The sequence below is a fragment of the Lygodium microphyllum genome, chromosome 13 (genome assembly GCF_053477565.2).
Source record: "Lygodium microphyllum isolate KBCC chromosome 13, Lygodium_microphyllum_v1.1.10, whole genome shotgun sequence".
In the NCBI taxonomy this organism is placed as follows: domain Eukaryota; kingdom Viridiplantae; phylum Streptophyta; class Polypodiopsida; order Schizaeales; family Lygodiaceae; genus Lygodium; species Lygodium microphyllum.
The window spans coordinates 106975905-106988813 of record NC_141147.1 but is presented as its reverse complement, the minus strand read 5'-3'; positions in this window follow the sequence as shown (position 1 = coordinate 106988813).

Below are 12909 nucleotides of genomic sequence, written 5' to 3'. Positions count from 1 at the left end.
TGCAGGCACCCGCCTGATGCATCGAGCCCTTGGCCATGACGTGATTCGAGGCAATGCCAAAGAAGCCAAGCTACAGCGCAGTCGTTAGAGTGGCCGTGCGGTCCCCGAGCGACAAGGCGTCCATCTGAAGGTTAAGGTCGTAAAAGGAGCAGCAGCGCAGAGAAGCCGTGAGGGGGACTTTGTTCCTTTTGCTGGCGAAATAGGCTGGATGAGTCGCCAGCGAATTAGGCTAGCCGGAAGGAGCCACCACCACAGACACAGTCATGCCCAACATGACAACGCATGAGCCAGCTCGGCTGCATTCGGATGCTATCAAGGAACCTCTGACCTCAGATGCCATCCTTTCGCTGGCGAAACTGTCCAGTTTGCTCATCGGTTTAGCCATAGGAGCAGAAGCGAGCACATTAATAAGGCTCCACGCCTGATAAGCACGGATCAATCAAGGAAGCAAAGCTCTAGAAAGGTCAAAAAACACACCAAAAGAGGAGAAGAGGCAAAAATAGGAGCAGGATTAAAGCTATGCCTCACAGCAATAGGCTAAAATCGGCATAAGATGTGAAAATAGAGATGCTTTTCAAACTGTCGTGCCATGCAAGCAAATTAGTCGTAATCCTGAAAAGTCCTCCAGAGGGAAGACAGGGCTTGGGCTCCAGAAACCAGGGCAGATACCAAGGTTTTCTTACAGAGCACCGATCATCCAGCCAAGCAAAGTGATGAGCAGGCGAAACAAGATGAGCCTACCCAGAACTTGAATGCTAGTGATGAGAGGGACCGAGCCTACCGGCAGGGGAACTGGGTGCACACAGAAATCCTTGTCCTCCTTGAAGCCAAATGCAAGGAGCAAGAAATGTTCTCCAGTTCCAGGAGATCATTTCCTCGTCCTCTCTCTCTCTTCCATGAATGTCCTCTCTCTCGCTTCCAGTAATCAAAGCATGAGGCATAAAACATCTTAACAATCTCTTGCTCTTCCACGATTCAAACCATGAGGCATAAAACATCTGAACAATCAGATGGTGTGGGTAGAGAAACTATTACCTCAGCTTGAAAACAATTACCATGATCAGCTTGAAAACAATTACCATGATCAAAAGTGGCACGACCCATCAACGAAATTGACAAAATATCAGCTTGAAAACAATTACCATGATCGAAAGTGGCACGACCCATCAATGAAATTGACAAAATATCATGAAACAGAGGTCTACTAATGAGCAAAGAAATAAAACAATAAAGAAAACTTATCTTTGTGATGTTGTAGAACCTCGCTCTGATAGCATGTTGGAAACTGCGAGGAAGACGAGAGACGAAAAGAAGAGAGGAGAGAAGAGAGATAGGAGACACCAAAAGTGGAACCCCAGAAGTGTGTCAACTGAGCACACATGATAGGAATATATAGAGGGGACCTGGGGCGCTATATATAGACAGACTATATATAGCTAACAATCCACTCTCCTGGCCATGAGGCTGGGGGATTGTTGAGCGCATGATAGAGGTCCGGCTAGTGCATGAGCCAGTGCCGGCCTGTTTTAGGTCCCATCAGTGGTGCGTCTGTCGGAAGCCACTTATAAGTGGTGGTTTTTGGATTCAGGGTTTCTAGGAACCAAAAGGAAGTTGGTTTATGTCCTCTGACAAGGACCGTCAAGCCGAAATTCAGAAAGCCGAACGCGCTGAAAGGGCTAGACGGCGGTTAGAGATCGTGAGCCGTTATTCTCCCCAAAGGAGTAGTCCAGTGCGTATACAAAGCGGTGGTCTTAGTCGTTTAACTACTCCACCTATTCCATTAGGTGCAGGAGGAAGTGTAAGATCTTCTTCTCCTCCACCAAGTCTACCCACTTCAAGTGGGGGTGTGAATCCGTCACTTCAAGCTCCTATTGCTAATCCGATTGTCACCATGGCACAATCTATTGCGATTCCTACAGGGACGCCGGATTTACCAGCCTTAGGAGTTCCCTTGACCATTTTTAATGGGTTAGCGGAAGAGGATGCAGTTTCACATTTGTGAATTTCAAAGATTGATGTTCAATTATCGCATCCAAGACGAGGGACATCTCATGATGTTCTTCAATATGACGTTAAAAGGAAGGGTTGCGGTATGGTATCACAGCATAGAGTCTGGAACCATAACCACCATTGATCAATTCTATGCAGCTTTCCGAGCGGAATATGCCCGTGAAAGAGGTGGCCAATATTGGTTGCGGGTCTTGAATGTAACACGTCAAGATCCTCACGAGAATGTAAAAGCATATGCTAAGAAGTTGAAGGAAGTATTCCGTAAGTTGAAACTTACATTCCCATTCCACTAGCTTCCCAATTGCAATACTTTTTGCATGGGTTGGACTTTAACATCTAAGTACAATCGAGCAGTGTGGCCTTAGCAGATATAGACACCGCTATTACGCGGGCAGAGGGAGTAGAAGCACGATTACAAACGGCCTACTCCTCTCGAATGAATGCTAATGGGGGTTTAGTACCTAGTGGCAATCCAGCATTGACGAATGGAAGTCAAGGAATGCCTATGACTAACCCTATTGGGAGAGGGAGTGTGGTTCAGAATGTATCTTTATTACCGGCTTCTCCCAGTGTGACTATGCCCATGGCAAGTCAGTTGGCTCCATCAAATGTTGGAGGTCAAGTTTCAAATTCTAACGTTGTTCCTGTGGGTCAATAGCCAATGCCAAATCAGATTGTTAGGCCAATGGAACGACGGGTCGACGATCGAGGCTACGAGTCGAGTGCATCTAATGTCCTTGGTGAAGTCAAGGACATGATGAAGCATTATACCGATATGATCTCCGAGCAATATCAACAAATAGCTGTCGACGTTAATTTTTTGAAGAAGCAACAAAATTTGATAGGGAGTCGACGCCCTGAAGAGGGTGGACCCTCTAGATTTAGTTGTAAATGGTGTGGTGGACAGCACTTCCCCAGAAACTGTCCAAATGTGAAATGTGACATTTGTGGGAAGTCGGGTCATCTAGTTGCTACCTGTTGGAGTAAGATTAGCTCTCTCCAAGAAGGGAGTAAACAACTAGGCCCAGTGAATCATAGAGCGCAAGGAAATAACTTGCAGCAGAATGATGCACCTAGGCAAATATTACAGAGGGGAAAAACAAATATAGAAGAGTTGCCACAAGGCAACGGAGTCAGCCTTATTGAGGATGTGCGAGTCAATGATGCTGAAACCTCTAACTTAAGAGCCGTGAAAAGAGGCCAAAAGGCTAAAGAGGTTGACAAAGATAAGGAGAAACTGGTTGAGGCAAACCCTAAACAAGGGGATAAGGGGACTCAAGTCCAGAGTCCTAGCATAGAAGGGGGACCGGTAAAGCCGGTTGACAGAAAAGGAGACCCTAAAAAGGATGAGGAGATGCCAAGAAAGAAGGCAAGAGCTAAGAAAGAAGCACCAAAACCGATCCAAAGACCAAAAGAGAGAATGGTTTGGCGAGAAAAGAGAGCTTTGGCTACTTATCATGACTTTGATTTAGCAAGTTCTCTTTGTGAAGTCAAACCAGATGTGAACCTCTTGCAATTGATTAAATTATCTCCAGGAGTACACAAGGAATTTAAGAAGATCCTGCGTATCGGGTATATTGTAGAACCTCTGGGCATAGCATGAGTAGGGGAAGATTGGTTTGACCATGCTGAAAAGAACTGCCCTAGGGTTCCAGCTTATGTAGATGGAATATTAGTGGAACATGCCATTGTAGACACAGGATCCTCTGTCAATATTATGAGTTCAGAATTGATGGAGAGGCTGGGTCTAGGCATCCAGAAAGATAGCTCCACCCTCTTAAGAATGGCTGATGATAGTCTACGACAACCAGAAGGTTGTGTTACTAAGGTCCATGTTACCATTGCGAGTGTAGAATGTTTCCTGGACTTTAGAGTGATAAGATTTGCAGGACGCCCTAGCTATCGAGTTTTGCTAGGTAGGCCTTGGATCTTACGAACAGACTGTCAAGTCGATATACCCGCCGGTTGAGTAGTTCTAGGTCGAGGTGCTAATCGAGTAATAGTCGATGCTTATCCTGAGTCTCCTCAAAGTGAGAGAGCTCCTTTATCTTCTATTGAATTAGAGACAGCAGATGATCCATTTGGTAGTGAGACATTATCTAGTGATGAATCTAAAGAGGGGTCCACTACAGAGGATATCTATCAGATAAATCTAAATGAGCCGATAGAACCACAAGATAGGATAAGAGATGCGGATGTGATTGAGTTGAACCTTGGCATGCCGAATGATTCGCAGCCAATTAAATTAGGTTCCATGCTCAGTTCAGCAGAAAGGGAGGACTATGTGTCCCTGATTCAAGAATTCCGTGATATCTTTGCTTGGAGTTATGATGAGTTGAGAGGTATTCCTCCCAGCTTGGCTGTTCATACTATTCCTGTAAAAGAAGGCAGTCGTCCTGTGCGTCAGAAAGTAAGGCGTATGCCTTTTGAATTGAGGGACGGGCTGTTTGAAGAGTTACAGAAGTTAAGGAAAGCTAGTTTGATCTTCCCTGTACAACACACAGAATGGTGTTCACCCGTTGTTATCAGGAAGAAGAAAAATAACCAGATCCGATTATGTGTGGATTTTAGAGAGTTGAATAAGCAGACAGTTAAGGATTACTACCCATTGCCGTTTATTGACCAGATTTTGGATCAATTAGCAGGTAGGGAGATATATTCGTTTATGGATTGCTTTGCAGGATATAACCAGATGGCAATTGCAGAAGAGGACAAGTTGAAAACAACTTTTATTACTGTCTTTGGTACTTTTACATACCATGTGATGGCCTTTGGTTTATGCAATGCACTTGGATTGTTGCAACGAACAGCACACAAGACCTTTGATGACATCTCCCTAGATGAGTTGAAAGTATTTATTGATGACCTGGGGGCAGCCACTGTAAGGAAAAGGATGTTGATTATTTTGAGAAAGTGCTTTGAGCGATGCAGACAATTTTGTATCGCTCTTAACCCACGGAAGTGTGTCTTTGGAGTACCTTATGGGCTATTGCTAGGCCATGTGGTCAGTTCAGTAGGGATAGCAATTGACCCTGAAAAGATCAAGGTCATAGTCGCTATGAGTCCGCCATGTACTCCAAAAGAGGTACACAACTTTCTATCATCAGTAGGGTATTATCGGAGGTTTATCAATGCCCTGGCAGAAAGAACTTTGCCACTAATGAATTTATTATCCTATAACTGTCTATTTGCATGGAGTGATGCTTGCAAAATATCATTTGAAGATGTGAAACAGGAGCTAGTGAAAGCACCTGTTTTAAAAGCACCTAAAAGGGATGAGGTGTTCTATATATTTTCAGGAGCCACCATGCATAGTATCAGCTGTGCTGTTTAGCCCAAATCTAGGAGGAAAAGTGGTATCATCCGATAGCTTTTGCTAGTCGAAGTTGGGCATTTCAAAGATCAATTATACCTACATGGAGAAGTTGTGTCTTGCAATGGTCTTTGGGACTAAGAAATTCAGGCACTACATCCTCTATGAAAAGGTAGTGTTCTATACGAAGGCGGAAGGACTTAGATTACTTATGAACAAGCTGCAGCCGCCTGATCGTTTGGCAAAGTGGTTAATCACTTTGTAGGAGTTCGATTATGAGATTAAGAGTAAGCCACCGAGGTTGCAGGGTATTGTGGAATGCCTTGTGGATTTCGGGGAGCCGAAAGAGACTTTGGCTTAAGGAAGTGATATTGAGGAAATGTTTAAAATTGATACAGCTTCTAATCCATCTTGGTATGCTGCTATTACGCATTATCTATCAATAGGAGAGACGGGAGCTGGTTTATCAAAGTCTAAAAAGAGGAAGATCAAACAACAGGCTTTGAAGTTTTCCTTGATCGCAGGGACATTATATCGGCAAGGTGTTGATGATATCTATCGTCGATGTGTGATGCTTGACGAGGTTCCTTTTATTTTGGAGGAGTGTCATGACTCTGCATGTGGAGGGCACTTTGCAGGACGGTTGATGGCGCAGAAAGCGTTACGAGCTGGATATTGGTGGCCGTCCATCTTCCAAGACTCTTTTGAATATGTAAAGCGATGTGATGCATGTCAAAGACATGACAATAGAGAAAATAGGAAATGCCCACTTACGCCCATTATGGCTATCCTTTCATTTGAGAAGTGGGGCATTGATTTTGTGGGTCCCATTACCCCGTCGTCTACTACCCAGAAGAGGTACATTATAGTAGCCACTGATTATTTTCCAAAATGGTTAGAAGCGCGGGCGACGAGGCAGGACAATGCAAAAGAGACTGCAAGTTTCCTGTTAGAGCAGATTATCTGCCGCTTTGGTCCACCGAGGGAATTGGTGTCGAACTGTGGAACCCATTTTCTAAACAAGGTGATCAAAAGCTTGACTGAGGCTTGGCAAATCAAGCACAATAAAACGACTCCTTATAATCCACAAGCGAATGGGCAAGTTGTAAGTACTAATAAGCAGCTTGTGGGTATCTTGTCTAAGATAGTCTCTGAGAAGAAACGAGACTAGGACAAGAAGCTGTATGTGGCAGTATGGGCGTATAATACCATGTTTAAGCGAGCTACCGGCCATACTCCATTCAAATTGGTTTATGGGGAAGAGTGTGTGTTACCCCTTGAAATCGAATTGCCGACCATACAGTTTGCAATTAACCATTCTTTGGGAGATAAGGATTCCCTTTTTTAACATTTCATGACCTTAGCCCACCTGGATGAGTTGAAGTTGCAAAGCTTATTACACCAGGAGGTAGCTAGGTGTCGGATGAAGCGGTTGCATGACCTTAGAGCAAAGAAATATACCTTTAAAAAAGGACAGTTAGTCCTCTATTATGATGCACGTAGGGAGTTGTTTCCAGGGAAGCTGGAAACAAATGGGATGGCCCCTACAAGATTGTTAGGTTAGGGAAGAATAGGTCTATGGCCCTATTAGCTGATCTGCAGGGAGTAGAGTTTAAAAATAAGGTTAATCTTAATAAGATTAAACCTTATTATTTCTAAGTATGCTAATACAAAGAAAATGCATTGCAGGTCCATGCTAGGAATGATCTGAGACCTGCGGAAAAGAGCTTAAAGTTGGTTGATGGGTCAGTTAATCCCTTATTTGGAGCACCCATATCTAGAGCAGAGATACCATCAGGGGAAACTCATCTGGTGGAGCAAAGGTTATAAAGTGATGGAGCAAGAAGACGGAACCTTTATGTGGGAGATTAAAGTATTCTGCCATCACTGCTTACGACTGTTGACGAGTATTCCTATTGAGTTCAATGAAGAAGGTGGGATGGAGGCGTCAGTTCATCCTCTCAACATGCTAAACTTTGATTACCATAATTACGAGTAGAGGGGTTTGCGATGGTAGGCTGTGTAAACACATTATGGACGTATACATTATATTTTGACGGAGCGTCCAGGGACCCTAATAAAAAAGGAAGTGTTGGAGTAGTAATCCGAGATCCCCGACGTAGAGTGACGATGAAGTTAGTTGCTTATCTCGGGGTAGGATTCACTAACAATATGGCGGAGTATAAAGCCTTGATTATGGGACTGCATATTGCCAAACAAGGTGGTATTCGTCGGTTGTTAGTAAAAGGGGATTCCCAGTTGATCCTGAATCAGCTAGATGGGACATACACAGTGCGGAATCCCATTCTTTGTATGTATCATCGGACTGCGATGACCCTACTTGAAGAGTTTGAGAGAGTGTCTTTTCAGCTGATTCCACGTTACTGGAATCAGTTTGCGGATTCATTGGAAAATCTTGCTTATGAGAAAGACCTCTTCTTTAATTGTGGTCCTAGTTTGGATATTGTGATCAATGATGAAACAGGACCTGGTCGCTTGTGGGGTATGTTATCAGAACATGCAATATATGGCAGATGATGGTTGATATGGGTGATGCAAAGAGTTGTCGAGACCAATCTACCATTATTATCCTGGACCCATAGGTTAATTAGACAACATGCTATGCGTACACCTCTTGCTATCTATGCAGGAGGGATGGGTCATAACCTTATGCATTTAGTTTATGGCTACGAGCCTGTTTTTCCTCCTTGGAAGGGAGCCTATTCCTGTATATCTAGATTCTTCCAGGGAGGGATGTGTAGGTGCTATTTTGTTTTATTTTGTTAGGCCAAGAGGGCCGATTAAGTTTTGTAGTGAAGTGCTTTATTTCATTAGGCCAAGAGGGCCAGTTGTCTGTTTAGTGCAAGTGCGGTTAATGGTTTCTTGTTTCAGTTTTGTGCTAGATAGGTTTGGAAGAAGAGCTTGGAAGGAGCCTTTTGTTGCGTGGAAGCTTCTCGTGGCCCTATCCAGGTGATATCTCTCCTTTATGAGTATTGTGGTTTTTATGTTATATGTGGTTGTGTACTTGTTAAGGGGTTTTTTGTTTCTTGTTGGGGACCGGCATCCAAGGCATGAAGTACCCAAGGCTAGGTTCAGTGTGTTTGAGGGAGGTCGGAGTAGTCATTACCTCCTATAAAGACATTGTCAGGCATTGAAGAACCTGTTTTAGAAGGAAGTTCTAGTGACCTTGTTCTGCTAGCCTGCTAGGCAGCCGTTTTAGGATTTCTCGTTAGTTGTGAGGCAGTTAGAGAAGCTTGCCAAAAGAAAAATAAAGCTGGTAAAGGGAAAAAAACCTGAATATCTTAAAGACAACAAATATATATACGGAGGTGTGTAAAAAGGGGTTCTAACACCTATAAACAGAAAAGAAAGGGGAAAAATCTTAGAAGCAGTTGATCATTGCCTAGCGAGGGCTTGGTAGGTTCCTGGGGACGAGTCAGACCCGGGGCCGATGCCTTGTCTTCCTAGGGGTGGCTTCTTGCTAGAAAAGAAGAAATTAAGGAAGGTTGGAGCGAAAATAAAAGTGAGCGTGAGAAAAGGATTAAGTGTCGCCTTGTGAGGGCTTGGTAGGTTCTTGGGTACCGAGATAGGACCTGAGGCCGATGCCCTGTTCTCCTTGTGTCACTACGCTCAGCTCCCTCCTTTTTACATGCCCAAGTATGTCAATACAATAAAAACCCTAAAAGAAGAAATGTGCTACAAGAAAATACTTATTGATCAGGCTATAGGAGTCCTTGCCTAATAGGAGCTCCTAGTTGTGTTGTCTTTAGTTAGGTAGGTAGTTCAGACCACCACTTAGGGCAACCTCTTTGATAGTTCTTTTTAGTTTGGCCGTGTTGGAGCAGTTGGTTAATGACTAGCTTGGGACCTTCTATCAGATTATGCTAGGCCTACTCCTTGTGGATGTCATGCCTTGGTTCTGTCAGGGGGGTAGGATGAGCACTGTGCTGTGTTTAGTATGTATCTATTTTGTATCAGCTTGATACTTCCTTTGGTTGTTTTTGTGCAGATCTGTTGTGGGATTCGAGGGGTTGAGTTGCCCTATCCCGTGGTTGCCAATGAGAGCAGAATTTTGATGCTGAGAAATTCTTAAAAATAGCTAAAAATTACGAATATCAAGGGAAAAATATTCAACGTCAAAGGCGGCGGCTCGACCTAGGACGATTTTAAGCATCAAAGTACTTTAAAGGCGCCCGAGAGACACTTGTTGATTTTTCATAATTTTTTAGACTATCGTACGGGTTGATAAGAGTTACTGGCCAATGCGGGATGTCAAGCCGGATGCCCAGGATTTTTCAGAGCTCAATTCGGAGTCCGGACGGGGAAATGGCCAAGAATTGAAAAGGTGGACATAAGTTTGGCCAAAGGAGTGGTGACCTTTGGGGGCTAGGGGCATTTTATGCCAAAATTTTTGATAGCATGAAATCGTGGTATCTTGGAGAGGAAGAAAATGATGCCTGTAGGAGTGCCGAAATTTGCGCTTGATGGATGGAGAGGGAAGATGCAACCTCAATACAACCCCTGCAAATGATCATTGCCCCTCATTCCCCTCTGCCTGCCGGTCATATCGTTGTGCTTCGCTCCTCCAATGGCAGTCTCTATGAAGATCTCTGATTTCAGTATTTCTCTCTCCTCCCTCTCTCTCTTCTAAGGGCAGATTCATGTGGTAAAGAAGAAGAAGAAGAATGAATGATGGATGCTTGTCCAATGAAGACCAGATTGCTCCGTGGTTCAAGAGGAATGAAGATTGCTGATTGTGGACTATCATGGACATTAATGGTTGCTAGACATCAGTCCCGAGCCATGGCAAATAAAAACCCGCAACCCGCAAAGAACGGTAATCTCATTTTTACAAAGGAAATGGATGTTGTATGCAATTTGCTTCATGAATATTTGTTCCCATGGGATGATTATGCATTATGTTGTTGCTTGCTATGAGTTTGATCAGTTTATGCTTAGAAAATTGGAAAATCATAAGTGTTGTGACTGAAATTAATGGTGTAAAACCCATAAAACACGCGAAATAGGGAAAATTGGGCGTTTTTGATAAATAAATGGAAGATATAATAAGACACACCAACTAAATTTGTGTTTTTACTACAAATGAACCTAAGGGCCATAGCCCACAACTCATTTTGTATTTTTAGTTATTTAATATTGCAAAAAAATACAAAAAATAGGGAAAATGGGGAAAAATAAGGGAAAAATGGATATTGAGTGCCGAAAATTAAGGAAAAATAAGATTTATGTTTGTGTATGTATGGGGGGTCTGAAGTATGAGGTTTAGCCTCAGTTCAGCCCTACCTTTATGTTTTAGTGAGTTTTATGGCTTGTTATACAATAAAAACATGGAAATGAACCCTAAACCGATCAATAATGCATAACCTAAATGGGTGAGGGGGTAGAGTGTATAAAAGGTGCTGAAATGTTGAATGAAATGATGAAAATCTTGTTGGTTTTTATGCATATCATTTAGGTTGGTCGATAATTAAAAATTAAGAACCTAGTAGCACGAGGGTTTCTCGGTGCTAGGTTCATGCAACGTCGTATACGAGTGATAGTCAAAATCATTTAAAGAAATGTTTTCCACATGTGCACAAATGCTGATTTTCTTAATTTTTTGAGCACATGGACATTCACAATTTGCATGAAGCATAAAATGATAAAAGGTATCAGACAATACCTCTTGGATGCATGGCAATTGCTTTCTAGAGGATCATGACCAACGTTGAGTGAGAGACAGGATATCCCAAGCTATAGGCTAGGCGTTGGGTCTAAAGGGAAAGAAAGTGAGGTATGGTACATTCCTGGATACGATCAATTGGTACCTTGAGTGGAAATATGTGCGATATTGTGTTATATATATTTAGCGATGCATCGAGGGGCCAATCCCCAAGGTGTAGGAGAGTCGCAGTGAGGTAGCGGCAGTCAGCCATGGGAGGACCTCCTATGTTTGTACTTCGTGCTATTTGGCAACGTGTTGGGACTCCCTCTGAGGAGTGTTAATTGGGTTAGAGTTGGACTATGAGACGTGATACAAACGCAAGATGTTTAGGAAGATGATGTATGTGTCATCCACGCTCCTGGCCGCGAGGCCGGGGGGTTGTTGAGTGCATGATAGAGGTCCGGCTCTAAACAAGACTCAGAAATAAAAGGTTGTCCAAGAATGATAGGATAGCTACAGGAATCTTGAACAAAGAAATGAAATTCATCTTTTACATTACCAATAGTAACTTGTACATAAGGGCATGCTGCATAAAGATCGCCAGAAGAGTTATTGGTTGCCTTCATGCACCATCCTGGGTCCACATCAATGGGCTATCCGCCATTCTCGTAGAGACTTCTTGACATGACATTAATCTCCGAGCCATGGTCTATAAGAGCAATGCATCGAGTTTCTTTTTCTCCGATCTTAACAACGGTTTCAGTGATCGCCCTTGCCCAATGGGTAGGGGAGTAATGACTACTAGGAATAAAGTGAGCATCACTTTCTTCTTGCATGTTGTGAAGTTGAGCTTCTTCCCTAAGCATGGGCTGCACTTTAGATTGAGAAGTCCCCACCATAATAGCTTCTTTAGTTTCTGCTTCATAGATGTCTTCATCTTTGGCTTCTATGGCTGCAATCAATTCTTTGATTGCCTCTAATCGAATCCCTTGAGTTTTCAGCTTCTCTTCATCCTGCAAATACACATGAAGTGCTTGCAAAAAAGCATGCACAGATTCTTCAGTTTCCTCACCAACATATTGTCTTTTTCATTTAATTACATCAATTATTACATCATGAAATCCTCATTTTGCATTTCTGAGAATTTCACCTAATGTAAATTCAATTCTACTTCCAAGAATCCTTTCTTCTAGGATCTGCTTAAGATCCGTTGCGGTCTCTATGTCAGATTGCAACTTGTAACTGCGATGTTTGCTTTTTCTTTTTCCTTCTGTTTCCTTTGCTTGAGGGGCATCTTGTTGAGATATCGAGCTCCACTCGTGATATGCCAGGGTGACTGTTGTGCATTTATGTCACCGACGTGTCAGTTGCAGATGCGGTTGGTACACCACCCATGAATAATAGCTAGACGAGAGCTATCCTTATCTACTCTAGTTCGTGGCTCAATTAGTATGCCACCTTAGTTAGTTGTCTTTGGTTTGAGACCCATATATAGGGTTCTTCTATTTCTTTGTATGAGAGTTCTTTTGGCTCACACAACTAAGAAGAGAATAACTGTTTTTAGCCTCCACCCTTGTGTGTATTCCCCCATTGTGCAAGCAAGAAAGCTACAAGTGAGACTCCTTCCTTCTCTCCCACAATCTTGACATGGTATCAGAGCCTTGTTTGTGGTAAGGAGCTCAAGAAAGCAAGCCAAGCTCGTGGTGTTCTGGTAAGAGGAGCAGTGTTGCTTTCATTTTCTGTTTTGGGAGTAGATCTCTGCAGGTAGCACAGCTGGAAATTGCAAGAGTGCATTGTCTCAGGTTGAGACGCCCTTCGCGGTGAAGCAAGAGGGCAGTATATGCTACGGGACAGGGCTTTAGCCCTTGGCGACCCTGTTATTTTGATTTGAGGCCATTTTGGGGCCTGTTTTGGAGGCGGA